Raw genomic sequence first — 20,616 nt, 5'->3', positions numbered from 1 at the left:
GGATCGAGATTCTAGAAAAGTACGTTTGTTGACAATACGGGATCAAGACGAGGTTCCGGTGTGTGTTGAAACTGGTAATGTTTTGCAGCCTTGCAGCTGTGAGTGTTGGTTTTGTTTCAGTGAGGTGCTGGGGACTCACAGTAAGTGTTTCAAATGAGTGTTGCCTCCGATATAAACCAAGACTCACTGCAATGAAAGAGCCTGCTTCATCTTTAGACATGACGACCTGGGCAAAATGTTGTTTCATGCTGTTCTTCACAACTACCGGTGTGAATAGGCAGTTCAGTACAGTACAGATGTGAACTTGGATGTGATGGGAATTTGGCAGCTGGTGCTGCATAGTACACTAAGTGGACTTAAAGGTCAAAGAGATCAGCCAGCAGAATGTTACAGTCTTTCAGCCTGCAAATCCCAAAGCACCCCTTTTCTTCACACTTCTTGAGTCACATTCAAACACTCTCTCCCTCCTTGTCTAGTCAGCAGACCTGCAAAACAAGTTACCATAAAATCACAATTCAGTGTCTATCAGTGCATTCACTGGATGTGAGTGTTTTCAAAAAGTCTGAAGGAGCAGTTTCAAAAAATGGAAGCATGATTTGGAAGACAAATTAAGCAGCCGTTGTGCAGCTCTGTACAGCAAAATACACACAGTGCAACATCCATGGAATAAATTTCCCATCAATCCACGTTTCACCCACACCAGGTCAGCTTTTTAAACTCCCACTGCTCTGTCCCTTTTCAGTGCTAGAGCAGAAAAACAGCTCTCAAGATGCATGTCTTCTCAGCGGGAAACATCGGATGAAGCGAACAGACACCGAAGGTTCATTTGCACTTCTCTGCGCCCACACAACTTGGCCTCCGCGCAACTAATACTCTCATGACTTGTTCACAGTTCGCCCCTCCATTTCTATTCCACCCTGCCACAGTGTGAAGTGGAAACCATGAGGACGGGAATTGTAGTTGACGCATGCTGGCATTCAAAACCTCTCCTTATTATGACTTGATGCATAACCTTCCACTGCAGATGTAGGCCTATATACTGTTGTTGACACTGACCTTACTTATTTTCCTCCCATTAGTGTCTAACAAACAGTGCTTACAAGTCCTGTTTACATTCCTCTTTTATGCTCTTTTAAGTCTCTTGATGGACATTGGATTCGCCCAGGCCCTCTTTAAATGGATACAGTTAAAGAACTAGAATGTAAAATGTTGACTGAAGCTTGTGTATGGTTTTAATGGTGAAGATGAAATATGCAATGCTTGACAGCCAGATATACACTCCAACCAAAATTCAAAGTTGTGAAAAACTTTTTAAAATAAATTCCTAACTTGAACTCATCTCATAATCGTTCCCATGAAAAACATCCCGATTATGAACCAGTTTGAGGGTATGCATCAGAATGAGGCAAGATTTAATTGGAAGGTCCTCATCAAAATTCTAATCTCACTGTACATTCATCCTTATCTGCATTCATTTTGTTTCTTAAATGATCTGCGCAGTATATTTTCACTCCCTCGGAAGTATAATTTATGGAATCCACCATGCAAATTTTCTAACTCAGTCTGCCTCATAAATGTTAACCAGACTCAATAAGGAAATAAATGTATAGACAATGCATGCCCTTTCTATAGGAAGGGCAGCCCTCTTTACACCGAGGCTGGGTGATTTAGAGCACAGTGAATATGTTTAACTTAAATGCTGTCAAAATTATGTTTTGAATTATGAAATCGGCTGAAGTAAGTTTGAAAGACTTTAATTTCAGCTTTAAATATGCATGTGGATTACTGTAGCAGAATGTCTGTGATGAACCCTGTCTGCCCTCTAGAACTGAGTGTTCATACACTGTCATGGCCATAGCCACAGGACTCAGGAAGAGGTAATGGAGTGTAAATAACGTGCAACAACAGTTGCCTGAACAGCTGTAAGGTTGATTCATATCAGTTGTTGTGTTTATTGGGGATGCTATTCTCAGCCACTTCCGATGCTGCACACAACAGTGGTTCCCCTCTATGAACTACTTCCTGACAGACTCTTTGCTCTGCTCTTTGGCCTTTCCACCTGCTCTAAAACTCAGTCAAACAGGTGTGTGCGCCACTTAGTGCTCCGACAACCTATTACACGCAGTCTGTTCAACAAAGAGGTCATTACCTGCATTAGCTCTTTGTAGGATCATGCCTTGACATGAGTTGCTGAGTCGGAGCTGCTGTGTCGTGTAGGCCTACCTATCAAAAGGCAGTTGTTTGTGACAAGTGTTGTTGTTTGCAGGCAGCATGGCTATGGGGGATGGCAATGCCGGTCCACCACCTTGGTCCAGACTGAAACATCTCAACAACTTGCCATGACATTCTGTACAATGACTTTGTTGATACCCTCACTTTGCATCTTGAGCCACCAGGAGGTTCACGATTGTGGTTTGAGTGAAATGTCTCAACAAGCATTGGATGCATTGCCATGAAATTTGGTGGCACACACCTTCATGCCCCGCTCAGAATTTGTCCAGTACTTTTTACGATTACGATTTATGACTAAATACCTGCAAAACCAAAGGCCTTCCCATCAGCCTCGGCTGTGCTTTGTGTAACGCTAATTAGCTAATGTTAGCATGCTAACAGTCTAAACTAAGATGCTGAAAAAATAAACATTATACCTGTTTACATTGTCAGTGCTATAAGGAGTTCGGTCTAGACCTGCTCTATTTGAAAAGTGTGCTAAAATAACTTCTGTTATGAATTGGCGCTATACAAATAAAACTTGAATTGAATTGAATGTGAGCATGTTAGCATGCTGATGTTAGCATTTATCTCAAAGCATTGCTTCATAGAGCCGCTAATGTGGCTGTAGACCACTCTACAATGTATTAAAGGTCCAGTGTGTAACATTTAGGAGGATCTATTGTCAGAAATGGAATATAATATTCAGAGGTATGTTTTCATTAGTGTATAATTACCTCAATATGGGAATTGTCTTACTTTAGAGTATGAGCTGTTTGTATCTACAGAGGGAGGGGGTCGTATTCTATGGAGTCCTCCATGTTGAACCACCATGTCACCACTGGCTTTAGGCTTTTTTTTTTTCAAGTTCTGCAGCCACCGTAGTTTCTCGTACATGGTTGGAAGACTGACCTGTATTCAGTTGCAATCTGCCATTTTGCTAGTAGATGCAACTACATCCTACTGGTCCTTTAAAACAAACTTGAATCTTTAAGTCTAAAGAATGAAATCATTTGTTAATATGGTGTTTTATTTTATTTATGGTGTTGTTTAAAAGTTTTGCAGGACATTTGTTCAATTAGAATTAGAAAAAAAAGGTTTAACTTAGTTTTCAGGTTTGTCAATTGACGAGGGAGCTACATAGATTAAGTAGTTTTGAATGACGTCAAAGGAAGCTTCAAGACAACTAGTGAAACCCAACGCCATACTGGACTGTGCATGTGTTGAAAATGTTAAATGTGTAGGTTCAGTCAGATCAGGAAAACACATCCCACACATATGAACCAAACAGATGGTGAAAAGAAGAATGTCAGAGAGATCCCTGATCTGTCCCTCAAACTGTCCTATTTGGATTATAGCATCAGCGTTGCTGTCTTCCATCAACAACATTGGACAACAATACAAAACATGTGACACCTCCCCGAGGGACAATGTCAGATGACGCTGGCAGCGCTCATTGTTACACTTAATGCGTTAACCCTCCCACTCCCCCTGCACGCCCAAATATAACCATTATTCACCCCTCATGGTCCAGCCTTGCGTGCAATCCTGTGATAGCCCTCATTCAGCCAAACTTTAACCCAGCTGACTCCCTCACAGTGATGGGCAGGGAGACTATTGTCTTGTAATCAGCCAGAGAGCTGCAGACACTAAGCTAGGTCACTGTCACCAGCGTATTGCGGGCTGCATATTCTCCCTGGGGTCATGCCATGTCCCCGGTCATGCTGGAGATGTCATAAATAAAGAGAGACAGTGGAGAGAGAAAGAGAACAATGAATCTCCCCTTTCCCCTGCTCCCAGCTCTGTCCCTCTTCCCCGTCAGCCAGTGGGGACGTTGTAAATCAGAGGACAGGGGTGGGGAGAAACCTGAGCCGAGAGCAAGGGAGTAAGGCAAGGAGACATTAAAGTGGGAACCTGGCTCACTGGGAGCCTGGCCATTCCTGTCATCATTAGGGAACGTGGGAGACAAAGGCAAGAAGAGATGATGATTATGAGGCGTGGGATGGAGGGAGTGGGGTAATACACACTCCTTGAATTGGATGGACATAATGAAAACAGCAAACACAAATACAAGCGTAGTCCCCTCTCGTGCTATGTGCTTGACTCGCACACCCTCGCCGGTCATAAATCTAGGCTGGCTACTTGTGACAGCACTGCCGCTAGGAGACAAAGGTAATCCAGCAATAATTTCCAGCGAACAAGAGATTTTGATTCCTACCCTGTCAGGAGGGAGAAAGCTGAAATCATCTGCGAAGGGCTTTCTTCCAGCACGAGCACTGCCTAGCCTACAGCCAAGCAATGTCCTTGCATTCACAGGGATAAAGCCATCTCTGACAATGGTGGAAAAAAAGAATTGCTGATGGAGAGGGAAGAGGCTGAAGTGAGGCAGTGATGAAAGGGATAAGACAGTGTGTGAGTGTGATGGCTGATGGCTGAATAGTTGCACCTTTGTGTCTTTGTGCCTCCGTGCTGCACTCCGACTGCCATACCAACCACAATTACAGATCACAAAAAAAGGAGTAAGAGCATCCACAGATTTAATGACCCCGACCTTAATTATAACTTCATATTCATTTGACCTTTAAAAGGACATTGGCTGTACATAAAAGAAGAGAGTAGAAAAAGCAAGATTAAAACAAACAGGCTCAGTAAGCCTCCCCTGATACAGGCCCAAATGGTTCCAGGGTGATATATGTTCTCTCTGTTCTCTACTGTTTACCAGGGCTGTCAAGGTAGGTTTACTCAGTGCTACCGTACTCTCACTGACATTGATCACTGTCCCTGTGGCCCCAGGTATCTCTCTCTCTCTCTCTCTCTCTCTCTCTCTCTCTCTCTCTCTCTCTCAGAGGTAACTAAGCCTTCTGGAATGTTTTGCGCCCCCTCTTCCTCAACCCCTGCTAGTGTTTGGACTTGGCTCTCACCCATCATCTCACATTTTCCCCTTGAGGTAGTGAGGCTTAACCCTGACAGCCACATGAAGAGGGTCGGGGAGAAAAGCCAGTGCCACTTTTCACCGGACTCTTTGCATTTGCTCAGCAGACAGAGGGGAGTTATCAGGGAGAGTGCCGAGAGGCATGGAATCGAGCTCTACGTGTAAAAAGACAAAGCTCCTTGAGGGACCTTTAGGGTTTATTCAGACTGGAGCTGTAGAGGAGCTTGACTGGTGAGAAATCACACTGCATTAGGGGTTTTCAGCAGTGGTGTTTGTTCTGTGAAAGTGCACAAAGATCAAGGTTTCACAGGTTTGATCATGTGTAGCTCATCACTGTAAGGTTATACTTTATACAGTAGAAGGAGAATGTAATGCAATTAGCAGAGACGATAACAAATCAAAGCAGAATAAACTATTCAATCCACTCCTTATAGATTGCTCACAGTTCATGATTGTTCCACATTTGGTTTATGTGCAAGGCTCAAACAACAGCTCTAACTTCACTTTCACTGAAATAGTAAATATGTTTCAAGCAAATAGATGCAAAATAGCCAAATTAAAACTACTTTAACTTGAACTGAGAATCCTTTCTCCTGCTTTTTCATACTTCTCAGACCTGTGTTTGAACCCTGATGTTAAAACCGCCCACAGGCAACAAGCATAGGGTTAGGGTTATACTGGTGTGGTTAGGGGTAAGGGATAGGGTTAGGTTGGGTCTTAAGAGGTTAAACCATAATGGATTTTTGTGGAATTTTTTTGGTATCACCTTTCTTCATACAGGTTCTAAGCGAGCGAGCGAGTTAAAACACTGCAGACCATAGATTGGTTGTTGAGTCGTACCACGAGTGGTAATGAGGCAAAAGCTAACCAGGTAGGGGAAAAATGAAATACACTACAATACACAACACAACCAACTGAATATTGACAGGGTATATTCTACTAACTGCAGTACATCATCACTAATAGCTATTTGTGTTTCCATATGAAATGGCTAATATAAATGTCATGTCATGCCCCTACACTGTCCTTTTGTATGCTGCTTTTCTTTGACTTCCACAGCCAGTGCTTCCTTTTGAATGCAGGACATTGCGCAGCCATCTTAAGAATGTCAACAGTAGCAAGATAATAAGCTGGAAATAGCTCTTCCTCCCACTTCTCTGTAAAGCCTGTGTGTCTATAGCTGCTTTACAGCTTTTAACTGCTCACCAAGCAAAGTGTGTCTTATATGGGACAGGCCTATAATACTGCACATTTAAATTCAAGCAGCATGTTAGCGCAACAGGTGATCTAACATATGCAGTATACTCACAACACCTAATTAGAAACAGAGCTCAGATATGTATACTTGCTCTAAGCACTGCAATCTAAAAACCAAAGTGGCCTGAAGTGCAAGGACCTTTCCTCCTGAGTGCAGATATGCTTTGATGAATTCACTCCCCTTCATTCCACAATGGCCCTTGTCACATGTGAGGCGTGGCTTTACCTATGTAAAGGCCCACACTTTCAGCAAACAACTGTGCACAGCCAGCATCTCACTATTTATTGCCATCTCCCATTAAAATGAGAACATCTCTGCTGTGAGTGTTATTTTGCTTTATTAGATCCATTTCCAATACGACAAATGAGCTGGCTGTGTATATTCATGGTGTAATTACTTTCCCTTTCCAATTTGCCAGACACAACATCTCTGTCCTGGAAAATATAATGGGCTGTTTTGCATCAAACACAGCTAAAGTAATAACAGAATATTAGCTTGCCTCTCAGCGGGAGTCCGATGAGATGGGGTCAAACACAATGCAGGAGACAAAAGCTTCTGGCATTTTCTGCTCGCAATCAATGTGTGAAACATAGCATTGTCTGATCTGAGTATGGGTGTGATAATTGCTCCATGGAAGCGGATGTGATGAAACTAAGTGTATGAAATGGCAAATTATATCGGACTGCGATCTCCCTTCCGATTCCAAACCAACAGATGCTATCTTCATTTTAGTATTTCATGCAGTTTTCCCATTGCATCCTGTGGAAGTCAGTAAGCCTGCTGCAGATCCCTTGATAGGAAAACAGGTTTTGCATGCCGTTCTTTAAAAAGCAGTCCTAAATCACTTCAGGTGAATAAACTCTTTGTAAAAATGCAAATGAAATAATTACATTGCCTTCACTACATGGAAAATCTATGCATGTTAACCGATCAATGGCTTTTCTGTCCTTCTTGCCAGTGACATTCCATGTATTCTTACTGAAAATAATGCATCGCGGGTAGGGCAACTAACTGCTAGGCTTGAATGGCTCCTGTCACACACCATAATAGCTTGTATGAAAGGCCAGGGCTGCCTCTTAACGCCAGGTGAGAACAGGAATGGAGCTGGAGGAGCTGGTCTGTAGAGCACAGACAATTTTGTTCAGGCTTTCCAGCAGCTTTGTCAGAATGTGTGTGTTGGAGCAGGGGGTGGGGGAGGTTGGGGGAGTAATTGCTGCCGCCACCCCTCCTCCCCGGAGCCCCGGTGCAGACTGGGAGAATTGGAAGAGTCGTTTCATCTCTGAGGAAACGAACGGATGGGAGCTCTGTGGGGTGGGGAAGCAGAGGAGGCTAAATTACAGAGCAGCACGGTGTGGCAGCCGGTTGTGTAGTCTGACCCTCCGTCCTGACACCACTTGGAGCCTGAGAGGAAGGCTTTTTCGAAGAAGATGCACATCTTCTGCCAGAAACCACAGGGGGTGGACACAATAACATGACATCCTGTGCAATGTCGTGCAATCCAATACAAACAGCCTCGCAATAAATGCTACCTTTGTGATGGTCAGTGTTTAGATACAGACAAGTTTTCCCCAAATGTATTCTTTTCCAGATACGTTCTTAAGGTGTCCAACAGTTTAAAACAATGAAACAACAACCTGTAGCCTTAAGATGACCATAGAGTTGAATCAACACTCTCTGTCAAGGTCTCACTAAAAACTGAGCTTTAAGAAAGGTATTATTTGTTAGACAGTGTAGACTGTTGGTCTCTGTTATCAAAGACAGATGCCTTGTACACCCAACCACCCTGTAAATATAAAAACGTATTCATAAAAAATTCTGCTTCCATCAAGTCCCCTGAATTAAACAACCAAATTCCTTTAACACTGCCCTCTAGAACAACACAGAGAAGAATTTTCTGATCTGACACCCTTATACAGAACCATTTGTAAGTCCCTTTCAAAACTGCTATAAATCACAGTAGTAAAAATAAAGGTTTAATTAGATTTAGGATCAATGATTAGGGTTTGGATTAAAATAACTACTCCATTAAGGTTAGGAAACCAACACTGACTGTTAGTAGAAAACAGGAAACAAACAGCTTTCTTCCATGTCAAAGTCTGACTTTCTGTTGACTCAGCCAACCACCCTGAGCCATGGATCCCTCAATCCACTTTTCAAACTGAGGTCCATCGACCAATATGGGTCCTTGAGTGGGTTGTGGGGTTTTTTTTTACCAGTTGGTAGTTCGGACAACAAGGGAAGAAATATGGTTGGTCGTTTTTATTGATTGCAATTTTTTGTGATCCCAGATTGATAATTGATTAACTAAGACTTTATAATCTTGAAACTTAAAAATTAAACAATTAAGGACAAAAGAAAAACAAAAGACAAAATTCTCATCTATTGTGGGGGTTCTTGACATTTAAAAGGTTTCTGAACCCCTGCCCCAGAGGATACTGTGTCAGTGTCACGTTTTTCCTCGCCTGCACATGAAAAGTTCACACATGTATACAGAGGGACAAAGCCTGGGTGGGGAAGAGGATTGGGTGGATTGATGGATCAAATAAAAATTGGACTTTAATGCACCAGACTGCTGTTGGACTCCTGTGTGAAATCAAATGTCATCATTGACTTATTTTAAGTTATGTTAACTTAGATAAGAATATCATGTAAAGTGCATGGCATCTGTGTCACCATAGCCATCTCTGTGGCTAGATACACACCCAAGTGAACAATTAAGGGGGACTGTGGAGTGACACCATTACTGTACCAAGGTGTACTCCCCTGGCTCAGTGCCAGTGAAAAACACATACAAGATTCCTTCATGTCCTCATCATCCTTGGAACTCAAAAGACAGCCAAGACATAAAATGCAAAACTGTGGCTCAAAGTAAGCATTCAGTCAACTGAAGTCAATTCAGTCCCCTTTCATAACCGATTTCCAGTATTGGCAACCCACTCAACTGCTGTCTTCAGAGAGAGTTCCATAGAGCTTACGGTATGCGTGCCAAACGTAATCCCCACTCATTACAAAATACAATCAGTGCATGAAACCAGTTGAATGGTTAAACCCCAGCAGATCGACAAGAGGTTAATGTCGCCTTTGACACTCCAATCTGCCCTTCTCATCATGATGTGTGGTGGCAAACAGACGGGGACGCCCCAGCCCACTCTATCTTCATACGCCCATACCAATCCGTAGATATGCAGGGAGCATGGATGGAGGGGAACAGAGGGCTCGTCTTGCTTCACAGCCCCGAAATTAATAGGGGCCCCCTCATTATGGAGAAACAGCTAAGACAAAGAGGTCTTGGCGAAGAAGGGGGAGCTAGAGAGGTGGATTTTCATATAATGAGACCAGAGGAGACATTGTGAAGGGAAGCAGGGAGAAATGAGATGATATGTGTGAATGCAACCTTTTGGATTGCTCACATTTCCTCGTACTAGTAGCTCAGGACCGAATCCGAGCTGAGAGAATCCAGAAAGAGAAACAGGAAATTAGTTGCCCCCTTAATAGCAGCCCTGCTTTACCCTCTCCCTCTCTTATTTTCTTCCTCTTTTTCTCTCTCCATCCCTCAGGGAGGTTGGGTAACAGCCAATCTCATTGAAAGGCAGATCAATAAAGAGATATATTGTCATCTCGGTGTGCCACCCTCTTAATCAATTAATCTATAATAGAATCCATTCACTGGAGCCTCTTAAAGGGGCCCGTCCTCCCATTACCAGCTATGGGTCAGAAAAGGTGCAGACATATAGGGGTCTCATTACTAGTAATGGGGGGGAAACTGGAATAGGTTCAAATGCCTGGCTATAGATACAGGTGATACGCATTTAATGGCATTTCTAAGATCCAGTCCTTATGTTTTCACCAAGAATGGGCCAGCTACCGAGATTACAAGCACACAGTCCTAATGAGTTATTATCCATGCTCTACTGCATCATCAGATATAGGGACACATGCATTAGACTGCATATGACTCTCAAACTGTACAGGGTGCTTACTGCACAGTTGATGCTATCTTAAAACTCAGTTTTTTCTGCTTCAGTCTTTGGCATTGGTGTGGCAGTAAAGTATAACCACATAATAAACAGCCCATCACGGTCTGCCATGCAGGGATTGTAAAGGTGCTTTAAAGATGACTGATGAGGTGTAAATCAGAGCTCAAGGTGGGCACAACTAAAGATTTTAAGTTCATCTTATTCCCCCAGCTTAACAAAGGAACATACAGAGAACTATAATCTTTGACATCAGCAGCCATGGGTGCGCATATCTGTGGGACTTTTCCTAATTGTAAGCATGCAAAATTACCCCTTGAATACTCCCAGCAATATCGGAGCTGCCATCATGTTGTTCATACATGAAGTGTTTCTGGTAAAGGATGTTGGCCATTTCTCCGCGGGAGAACAGTATATAATTTCAGACGGTGTTTGAAGGACAAAAGAATCCTGTTCGCCTTCCTCCAGTGAACAAGACCAGCATTGTTTGAGATTTGAGGCTGTTTTATAGTATTGGTCATCTAGATTTCCATATTCCCTTTTCACACTGTGAATTTACACTATAGCTGCATTGCTAGCTTACATTTAGGGCTCTTTAGAATTCTGCTCTATTATAGTGCTATGAGCCAATGTCAGTCAGTTCTACAATCTATTGAGAAAATATTGTATATCTTTCTTTTCTCTGCTCGGCACTGATTTATGATTTTTAAGAGCGTAATGTTCAGTTATACAAGTGACATCTGTACAACGACACAACCTTGACACGCAATGTATGAAATTTGTTACATTACAGCAATAATGGAGCCTTTTGTTATTATAATGCTAGTATGGCTAGAGCTCATTCTCTGGGGGAGAACAAATACACCTAATCATCTACACACCACATTAAAGTCTAAACCTACATAGAAATAATGTATGAATGAGCAAAAATGTCCTCTTTTGTTTAATGAACACCTCCAAGGTCACGTATTATTCCAAAGAGGTGAGGAGGTGAGTCACTTCTATGAGTATCCCTCAACAGAAATTATAGCTATTAGACAGTTCATGAATCACAGAGCTACAGGTTTGACCTACACAAGCTGCAAAAAGGAAAAGCATCAAGCAAATAGAAATACACTTTTTGAGGAATTTGTCTTTTTTCAGAGCTGCTGGAAGCTTGTTTCAAGGAAATCCATTATGCTGATCGCTTCTTGACATTAATTTTTCTTAAAACGATAGAACAGTGTGGCTTCTAATCGACTAAATGACTAAGGAGTTACACAACTGAGGACTGTCTCATCGTAAATTGATTACAATTTGCAATTGCTCAGTTTTCTTTGAGATAATAAGTCCAAATGGCATTCCGAGCAGCAGTCTCCTTAGCAATTGAAGTTTGATTTCTTGGCAAAAAGTGGACACTTGATATTGCTCTTTCTTTTTTATAAAAGCATTTAATCAACTCTGAACAGTGCAGAATAATGATATTGCTTGTAGCAGCAGCACAGGCTCAGCCAAAAGAAATAAGCAATCCAGAGGTCAGGCATACATCATAGTCTCACTTCACTTAAAATCATTAGTTCATTTATATTATGGACAGAAGCCTATAGCTGCCCAATGCATCATGTAAAGAACAAAAGTTTTTGCTAAAAAATTATCTTTGTATTGTTCAATTTCAGCTGTCTCAGTGGATCTGTGCTAATTCATTCTATTAATGTAATTGATTAGCTGCTAAAGCTTTCAAATAAAGCTGTCCCTGCCTTTCTTTCTGCAAAAGTGTCCAATTCCTCCGATATAGAAAAGTGCAAGCTGGATTTATCATTTGTAAATTCAAACACTGATGTATAAAAGATCAGTCCTAAGCTAAGGAAATGAAAAACTAACTGACCACCCAAACCTTTCCAACTAATTAGACTCCATAGATCACAGAGGTTGCCTTTTCATAGCACTGCCACGAAATGTTTTAATGCTGGCATTTCCCAAAAGCTGACTCTGAAGGCCTTTACAATACAATCAAATGAATGGCAGAAATCGCCTCATAAAACCGAGCCTTTGTGTGTGCGGAGAGGGCATAATTCTATGATCTATGGCTCAGCTGCAAGTGTGCAGAAACAGCACCAAGCCACACTGATGGGCTGTCATTGTAATTCAGCACCTAATGTGGATAATTAGTCTAAATTCATGGAGTGCTTGATTCCACTGACAGCCACGCCAAATGTTTGACGAAGGCACCAAAGTAGCAGCATCAGTCACAGGCGAGCGGAAATGCATTTAGTGGAGGGCCTCATCATGTTTTATTCAATCACAGAGCGATGCTCAATTAATCAGTTTCTGCAATTAAATTAAACATGTACATGCATAAAACATGAAAGAAATATCAGGGGTGTTTAAGCACTGCGTGGTTCTTGGTGCTCCCAAAAAGAGAGTATTTATTCTCAACACTCTCCAACAGGCTCTGTGCCTGTAGTGATGTGGAATTATGTCTTTTTGCCCCAATGTTAAGAACCCTGCGTGACAGAAAGTGTAAAATCTCATCTTAGTATGCACTACTTGATGCATACCACCATCCAATGCATTTCTATAAATGTCAAGAGCTGTGTGTTTACTAGGTCTGTCTGACCCCTAATATTTATTCAGCTCAACAGCACTCCAGCCAATCATTCCTTATTGCTTCATTGCAGAACTGTGGCTCTTGGTGTGTCAAGTCTCATTGGCTGCAGTTTGCCATATCTCCTGGCACATGTAATATTGCTTTTCGCTTTCCATCAAGTGCAGGCAATGCCGGGCTCAGATAAATAGTGACATTTTGCAGGGGTTTGTGGGGTTTGTTTGTATCTCTTAGTGCCTGAGTCATTTCCATCGCCTGATTTGTATACATAGCACCACAGTCGACACGATCAAAGGTCTTTCACATGTAAGACAAATTTGCATTTTGGATTCATACCACTGCCAACATAATTTATGCCTCTGCGTTTAGATAACAGCTTTCAGATAAATGTTGACATTTGCACCACATTGACTAGCGTGCCTTCAATGAAAAAGAGTTGTTTCTAAATGGATGTAATCCAAGTAGAATCTGTAGGATTGCAGACGGCCTCAGATGCCTCGGATACCTTTCAATTTCCTGGAAACCTTGCTTCACACATAATAAAAACAATAATATAATAACTAATGTGATTTATACAGTACTTTTCAAAACAAAATTAGAAAGTGCCTTACATGACTGGAACCAGGATTAAAAACATTTCAGCAGGCACCAGGCAAAAAATAAAGTCAGGCAATTAAAATCATATAGCTGTGAGGGAGAATAATAATAAAAAAAGAATAAAAGGCCCCCATCAGTAAAAATAAATACTAACAATAAAACAGATAAACAATATTGCACAATGAACCACACTGGGGGAAATAATTCAAACTATTAAAAAACTATTTAAAAGAATAAAATACAGAATGCTGCTTTAGCCTTTAACAGTGGTAATAGTTTCAGCGTGTCATCCATGTATCTGTAACATGGAAAACTCTTACGACATTTAGAAGTTAACTATAAGAGTGCTATAGACATGTGACCAAATAAATAAATAGAATAATGCATCAACATGTAGTCTACTTGATTCAAATAAGATTATATTCATGTTTGACATTTATGTGGTCAGAATAAGTCACCACAGTGCAGCAGCACCTGATTAGTAAGCATCGGTAGCCTTATTGAAATATATTGTCATATATTTGGATTTTTTTTTTTTTTTTTTTTTACACTTTTGTGTTACGAAGTACAGCAATATATTTAAGAGTCAACCAGTTTTCAGTAGGAAGGTCCCTCAGTGGCTCCCAAATCATGTGCATGGCTACAGAGCGCGCTGGCCCTTTAAGAGAGCGCTGTTGGGATAGTGAAGGTAGGCAGAATTAACCAAGAGCAAACCGGAAGCACGGTGAGTGCGCCTTCCAAATACAATACATAGGTACGATCGAGTGTATTAAAAAAATTTTCTTACAGTATACAATACATAATTTCTACATTACGGTACTTTAATATGGAAATATAACTCATTACTGAATCGTAAAGGATACAATTACTGAAGTGTAAAAAATATATAATCAAATTAAAATAATTTACTATATATAACCAGGGCCTGTGAGAATTGTGAAGGTAAAAAAGGAGGCGTATAACATCCTAAATTATGACTTCTAGTTTGCCGTAATTTTTTTTGAAACACATGAACTAGGTATATTATTTTGTCAGATCTGTGCTTAGTCACAAAGACTGTGGTAGTGACTCAATGGATTTCCCATGAATGTGTTATTTATTTATTTATTCACACAAATAAACATTAAATTATTTATTTATTATTTATTCATTAATAAACATTGCAACTCGTCCGTAACTCTCGCTTTTATTGTGAAAGTGGGACCGGAACACCCTATCCCACTGCAGCTGGCTTTACAGCAGTGTGTTGTGGCTCCGGGACCGTGCTGTGTTGTGATGAGGCAGTAGTAACTCATTGCTAGTAGCGGAGCGGAGGAGGGGGACAGAGACAGTGGCCGCAGAAAGAAGAAACTGAGCTCTGTGTTTATCAAAGTGGACTTCTTCCCTCTCAGCGCCATGACTTCCCGCACTTTGGCACTCATTGACTGTCGGAGGGCGCCGTTATGAATATTCCTCCTCTGTGGTATCTAATGTGAAAACGGGATAGTCGCCGCGCGCTGCCTGCCACTCACAGCCGCCTCTCCTCTCATCACCTGCGGCTTGCCTCTCACGGACTGTCCGCGGGGATTGGACGCAGACTTTCGGAGCGGGAGTAAAAAGTTAACTGTGTGGGATGTTCGAACTTGTGACCTCATTCTCCAGCGGCTGACATGCTGCCGGTGGAGTTTGATGCTGTTTGCGGAGATTTCATCCCATAGACTGGAAGTGTTTGGATATACTGTGACTGCTGCTGGACAGCCTGCCTCACTGACTGTGACCAACCCTGTCCACCTATGAAAGATCAGAGTGTATAATGGAGTACCGCCAGACTTTGGTTCCCCTACTGCTCTTATTTGCACTCAGAACTTTGGCATATGGTAAGTTTAAATTGACTGGTTCTTTCGGGTCATGTTCGCACAGATGGAGCCTATGCTTCATATCAGTGGCTCCCAAACTAGGTCTCACTGACTCCCCAGGGCTCTAACGGGGGGTCCCACACAAAAATGAGACCAGCAATTTTAAACATGCAAAGTTTCTTTTTCCTGTCCTCCTTTCCACATAGGACCATTCACGTGAAACTAACATAGGGACCCTTGCATATATGTCAGTGTTGGTCAGTGCAAATGTGTGAGTAATCCTCCTGGATGATGTCATTTTAAAGGCCACTTAAACCAGCAGACATAAGAGCAGCCCATATGCAGCCTCGCTGTGCGTCTTGCCCAAGGGACTTTGGATTCACACCAGCATCTGCTCCCCACAGAAATCTGACTTTGTTGTCTTTCTAGCCTGCTCATTTATCTCTATTATTAGGCCCGTTAGATGAAGGCATAAACTCGGCACAATGCAAATTGTGCAACAGAAGCAGCAGTCAGTTCCCACTCATTGATGCAGTCAGTGTGCTGTAAGTGAGCACGGCAGGGTTGGGAGTTGGAGTTCCTCCTGTGGACAACAATTATAAAAAATGTATGATTTCTCTTTACTGTAATGCGCTTTGGATAAAAGCTTTCACCAGATGCTGCAACTGTTCTTCTATTTCCATCTGATTGCACTCCTGTGTAGATGTGGGATCCCATAGTTGCACTGAGCAGACAAATAATAAATGCAGCAATGGTGGATAAAGATGTATTCTGGAATACAAAGCTCTGTTTCCTTTGGTTTAGCCTTCCCTTAATCCTTCGCTACCAGGGCTGTGTATTGGCAAGAACAAGGCGATATGGCATGTATCACGATACAAGGGTTACGGTTCATTCTATTGCGATGCTGTAAGCATATATTGTGATTTCTATAAAATCAAATTTTAGGAAATCTGCTATCTAGTGGTTCGGGGTTTAACAATCGATGCAGTGCTTTTGAGAAGAAATACGTTATCACAGAAAAAAAAATATAATACTCAAGTGTATTAATATTTTCTTACAACCCTAATAGTGACTGTACTAAGCTGCATATTGGTCTTTTTGTTTAATAGCTTTGTAATGACTCTATATTCAAAGACAGTGCCTATAATGTTAGCTCCTCTCACACTAATCTATGTGGAGAAAATGACACAGCATCACCCAGACTCTCACTTGTAGCCTGAGCCACCTCTGGGATGACTGGATCCACAGATCCCCCATCAATCACATGTGTAACTGGTAATCCGCTACCGGTAGGCTACAGGCTCTTTGTCAGCATACCTACGTCTCTGTGTTCTACACAGACACACCCCCGGCCGTGCTGTACAAAAGCTATTTTTTCCGACGCAAGTGGGACGTTATAGTTTGTGACAGCATGGTGTCTTTGGGCCTGGACCCACTGCTGGGGCTGCCTTTTACAAGCCTGTAAACATTGGCTATGAACCCACAGCATATGAAGTCAGCATCTGTGAAAGTGCTCCTTCAGTGACTCCAGATGCTCCTCTGGGACTACAAAGGCTGGATTAAAGCGACTTATTTTCACTTTAGCAAAACACACAGTGACTTTTAATAAAAAGGCCTGTACTGTTTTTAGCAACTCTTTTTTTATGTGTTAAAATTTACATTTAAATACGCATCCGTGTCACATTCTGACACTGCCATCCAGAGCTTTTTAGATTAAAGGGAGAGTAAGCTTCCGATATTAGGATAAAATGAGCTTTATACTCTATGATAAAAAGAACTTCCTGTCTCCCTTTTCCTTTTCATATCTGAATGCCCCCCCCTCCATGTGGAGTTGGAGTCATGTTTCAGGGGTCTGGTCTTCAGACTGTTTGGCCAGTAAGGTGACACTGGAGTCTGCTCTGTGATTGTCAGTCATCTGTGTCACCATCAGTCAACACAGCAGTCTCCGGCAGCTCTCCCCATCCACCGTCAACGGGCCATGTGTTTGTCATGCTCTCACTGGAGTGACTGGCTTGAAAACAGCTGCCTTGTTGTCTCGTCGTGAATGTCCCCAAACAGACCAGTTACCAGATCAAACAGCACAACTCCATTTCCTTCAGGGACGGAAGTGTGGTTGGGGTGTAATGCGGCTGAAATAGCACAATTATCCAGACATCTCATTGTTCAAAGTGCTTTCTTTGGTTACTGGCAGTTGTTCGTTTTCACATGAGGCATTTAAGACGCTGTCATCCACAGTGACTTACAGTGAGGTTGGGAGGGCTTTAATGGATTAGTCAAGGACAGTTTGTTGCTGGGATTGAAGCTGTGACAGTCCAGTATGGTCTCTTTAAGCTATCAGAAATCTGCCTCCAAACCAATACAATGGAGGTGAATGGACTTTCATTTGTGGCAGGTATTTCCTTAAAAAAGGAATGAAAAAAAAAACAGCATTTCTCGACAGAAACAATGTCCCTGTTATTCTAGATAATCAACATGCCCCAATGCCAGCAGGTTTAATAGGGATTGTGTCTTTGGTAGAAAAAAAAAATGCCACAAAGATGTAAAAATAAATGCCCATTATAATTTCCAAGAGCCGAATGGGACTTCTTCGAGTTGTCTTATCTGACCAGAAATCCTAAACCCAAATATATTTAGTTCACTGTCATGAATCATCACGTAGCCGAGAAATGTGTACTACTGAAACAACAAGACAGATCATCATTTCAACTTTACCGTAGAATGCCTTCATTGTGCAGGACTGTTTCCTGGAAAGACATTATATACTCAGTGTTTACGTGGTGACAGATTTTTCAAAACTGTCTGCATGGCTAAATAAAACCAGAGGTAAGGCAGATATGTATATAGATATGTGTTTTTGTAATTTGGATGAACTAACCCTTTAGTATCTGTGATCCATATCCAGTTTGTTGGTTTACGTATTGAATAATTGATCGGACTGCTCAGGTCATCAGTCGGACGCCTGTGACTCATTATCCACACTGCAATGTAGGGCTGTGCATTGGCAAGAATCTGTCAATACATATCACAATGAGGGTTATGATCCAATATATATAGTGATACTGTCAGCTAGGCAAAATATTGCGATTTTTAAAAACATTTTTTTATCTAATTTTAGGAAAACTTTATTTTATGTAACCAGAACAGTGGGAACCATAACCCTCAGTTTACTGCTGTCCAGCTGTTGGGTGTTCAAACACTAAAATGGTTTAAACACAAAAATTGTTTCTGAGAATCGATACGATATCCCAAAACAAAATATCATGACATGATAGTTTTTTATATTTTCTTACACTCCTACTATAAAGGGTTAACCCAGGGCTAGTTTGTCTTTGTACAACCATGCCATTGTTAGTGGCACTCTGCTGATGTGACTGACTTTTAACAGTGTAACTGTGGATGACTCATAACAGCAGAGCAAGGCAACATACACCAGCTCGTGTTTTTGCTATTGGCATTGATGACATGTCTTTTTAATGCAGAGCAAAAAACAGGAGACAGAGAAGGCTTTGTAGTCAGTTTTTGAGAACAAACACACACTCACACACTGAGTGTACCTTACCCCTCCCCCACCCGCCTTCCCATCTGTTCTTTACAGATCAATTAGGCTGTCAATAGCTCAGCCAGCCTTGGTATGATACATTGAAATCCTCAAAATCACTGAGGTACAAGTGAATCCTAATTCATGCTGACTGAAAAATAACACTCAAAAGGCAGGGCAAGGAACTAAACATCCTCTTCCTGTCATCGCACAATCAGCAGCATTAATCACACGCTGAAATTGCAGTTTAAAGCTTTGTTGCCCATTTCCGGCCTTTTTTTTTTACACAGCTCCTGGCCTGCTAAATTTTAAAATAAGTTTTGAAAAAACTTGGGAGTTGTGCTAAATTTCTGTATTCTTAACACTGATTACCTGTATACATTAACAATGTATATACCCATGATCATTTCACAGACCCAAATATTCATTACACAACAGTTTGACAATGCCTTATGATGCATAAGTAACAAGTTATCTGTTCATTTCACTGTAAATGAGAAAAAAAAAGCCCCATCACTTTCTCTTAACAAATGAAACCGTAGGCTGTTTTCACTCTGTACAACTCCATCTGCCAGCTGAGGGTTGCACTCCCTCTCCTAATGGCAATGCTTAATATCTGCCCTGCACATTCCCGGCACAGAGGGCCAAAATAAACACACAATGGGGCACCAGAGACTTCTCCGTTGACCATCAAAGAAAAGGGACTAAACTGAGCAGGAACTCTATTTAGCAGTGGGTGCTGACAGGACAAGTCAGCTTTCCCCTCTCCTTAAAGGTCTCAAGTGTGACTGCCTGAGGGGCCCCGACACAGTACCGCCTGAGCTCCCCACCTCAGGCTGTAGACAGATGGATGGCCCCCAACATTAGTTCCAGTGGTTTTAGGAGGGCTGACCTCTCCATCACTGGTCATAATGTTGAAATATATTTGGAATGAGGCGAATCCTTCATAGAGTAATAGAGCGCAGGCGGTTGCTGTGCTGCGTATCAGTGTTTAGTGGCTGCATTATCAGCCACTAATTGGACAATACAGGTGGATTGCGTGTTGTTTTGTGTTGCATGAATTGAGATTAGAATTGCTTTGTTCTCCATTTCCTTGCTGTCACTGGCGAAGGATTAAAGTGATTGGAGAAAAAAAAGGCGCGCATAAATTCACACGCTACGTCAAAAACGTCCCCATCAAACTCTCACTGCCACAATCTGCCAACTTCATCTCCAGAGAGGCATCTTTCTTCCCTGCATCCTCTTTGCCCACAAAAATGGGACACATCCGGAATGTCTTCTCAAAGAGGAGAGATGCAGTATAAATGTACTGGGGAAATGTGTGTGTGTGTGTGTATGTTTCATGGTAAAGATATTGGAGAAGGGAGCTGACCTGCACACACCACTATTAACATTATATTACATCATATCTTCAGTTTATAGGGGGATATATTTCGTGATTGTGGTGCGGATAATGTAACGCTTTATGATGCATAATGGGCAAACATTTGACTTCAATTGGACTAAAATACACAAACAGAGGTTTGTAAAAATCTATAATTCATCACAGTCATTAAATAGTAAATCTCCACGCAGCAGGTCCCAGATGTGGAACCAGATGGTTTTCCATACAGGTGTTGCTGTATAGTGTAAACCCAATCTCAGTCTTACAGTTATTACAGTCTTACAAAATATTATAAATTGGTTG

The 20,616-nt window shown here is 41.7% G+C and overlaps 1 protein-coding gene across 5 annotated transcripts in view; it reads left to right on the top strand.

The window, feature by feature from the left end:
* The window catches only part of robo3 (roundabout, axon guidance receptor, homolog 3 (Drosophila)), a 161,525-nt gene that overhangs the window by 54,734 nt on the left and 86,175 nt on the right, over nt 1-20,616 (top strand). Inside the window, exon 1 of one of the 5 annotated variants that reach the window (XR_007884986.1) lies at nt 14,838-15,412. The exons of the other annotated variants lie outside the window; for them this stretch is intronic. The gene's annotated coding sequence lies outside the window, so the exon portion shown is untranslated. Of the gene's footprint in view, nt 1-14,837; nt 15,413-20,616 lie in introns of those variants that run through there. 5 annotated transcript variants of the gene reach the window in all.

This window comes from Dicentrarchus labrax, unplaced genomic scaffold (assembly GCF_905237075.1).
Source record: "Dicentrarchus labrax unplaced genomic scaffold, dlabrax2021, whole genome shotgun sequence".
Lineage (NCBI taxonomy): Eukaryota > Metazoa > Chordata > Actinopteri > Moronidae > Dicentrarchus > Dicentrarchus labrax.
The sequence above is the reverse complement of the archived record's forward strand: the minus strand, read 5'-3'. Positions and strand labels throughout refer to the sequence as shown.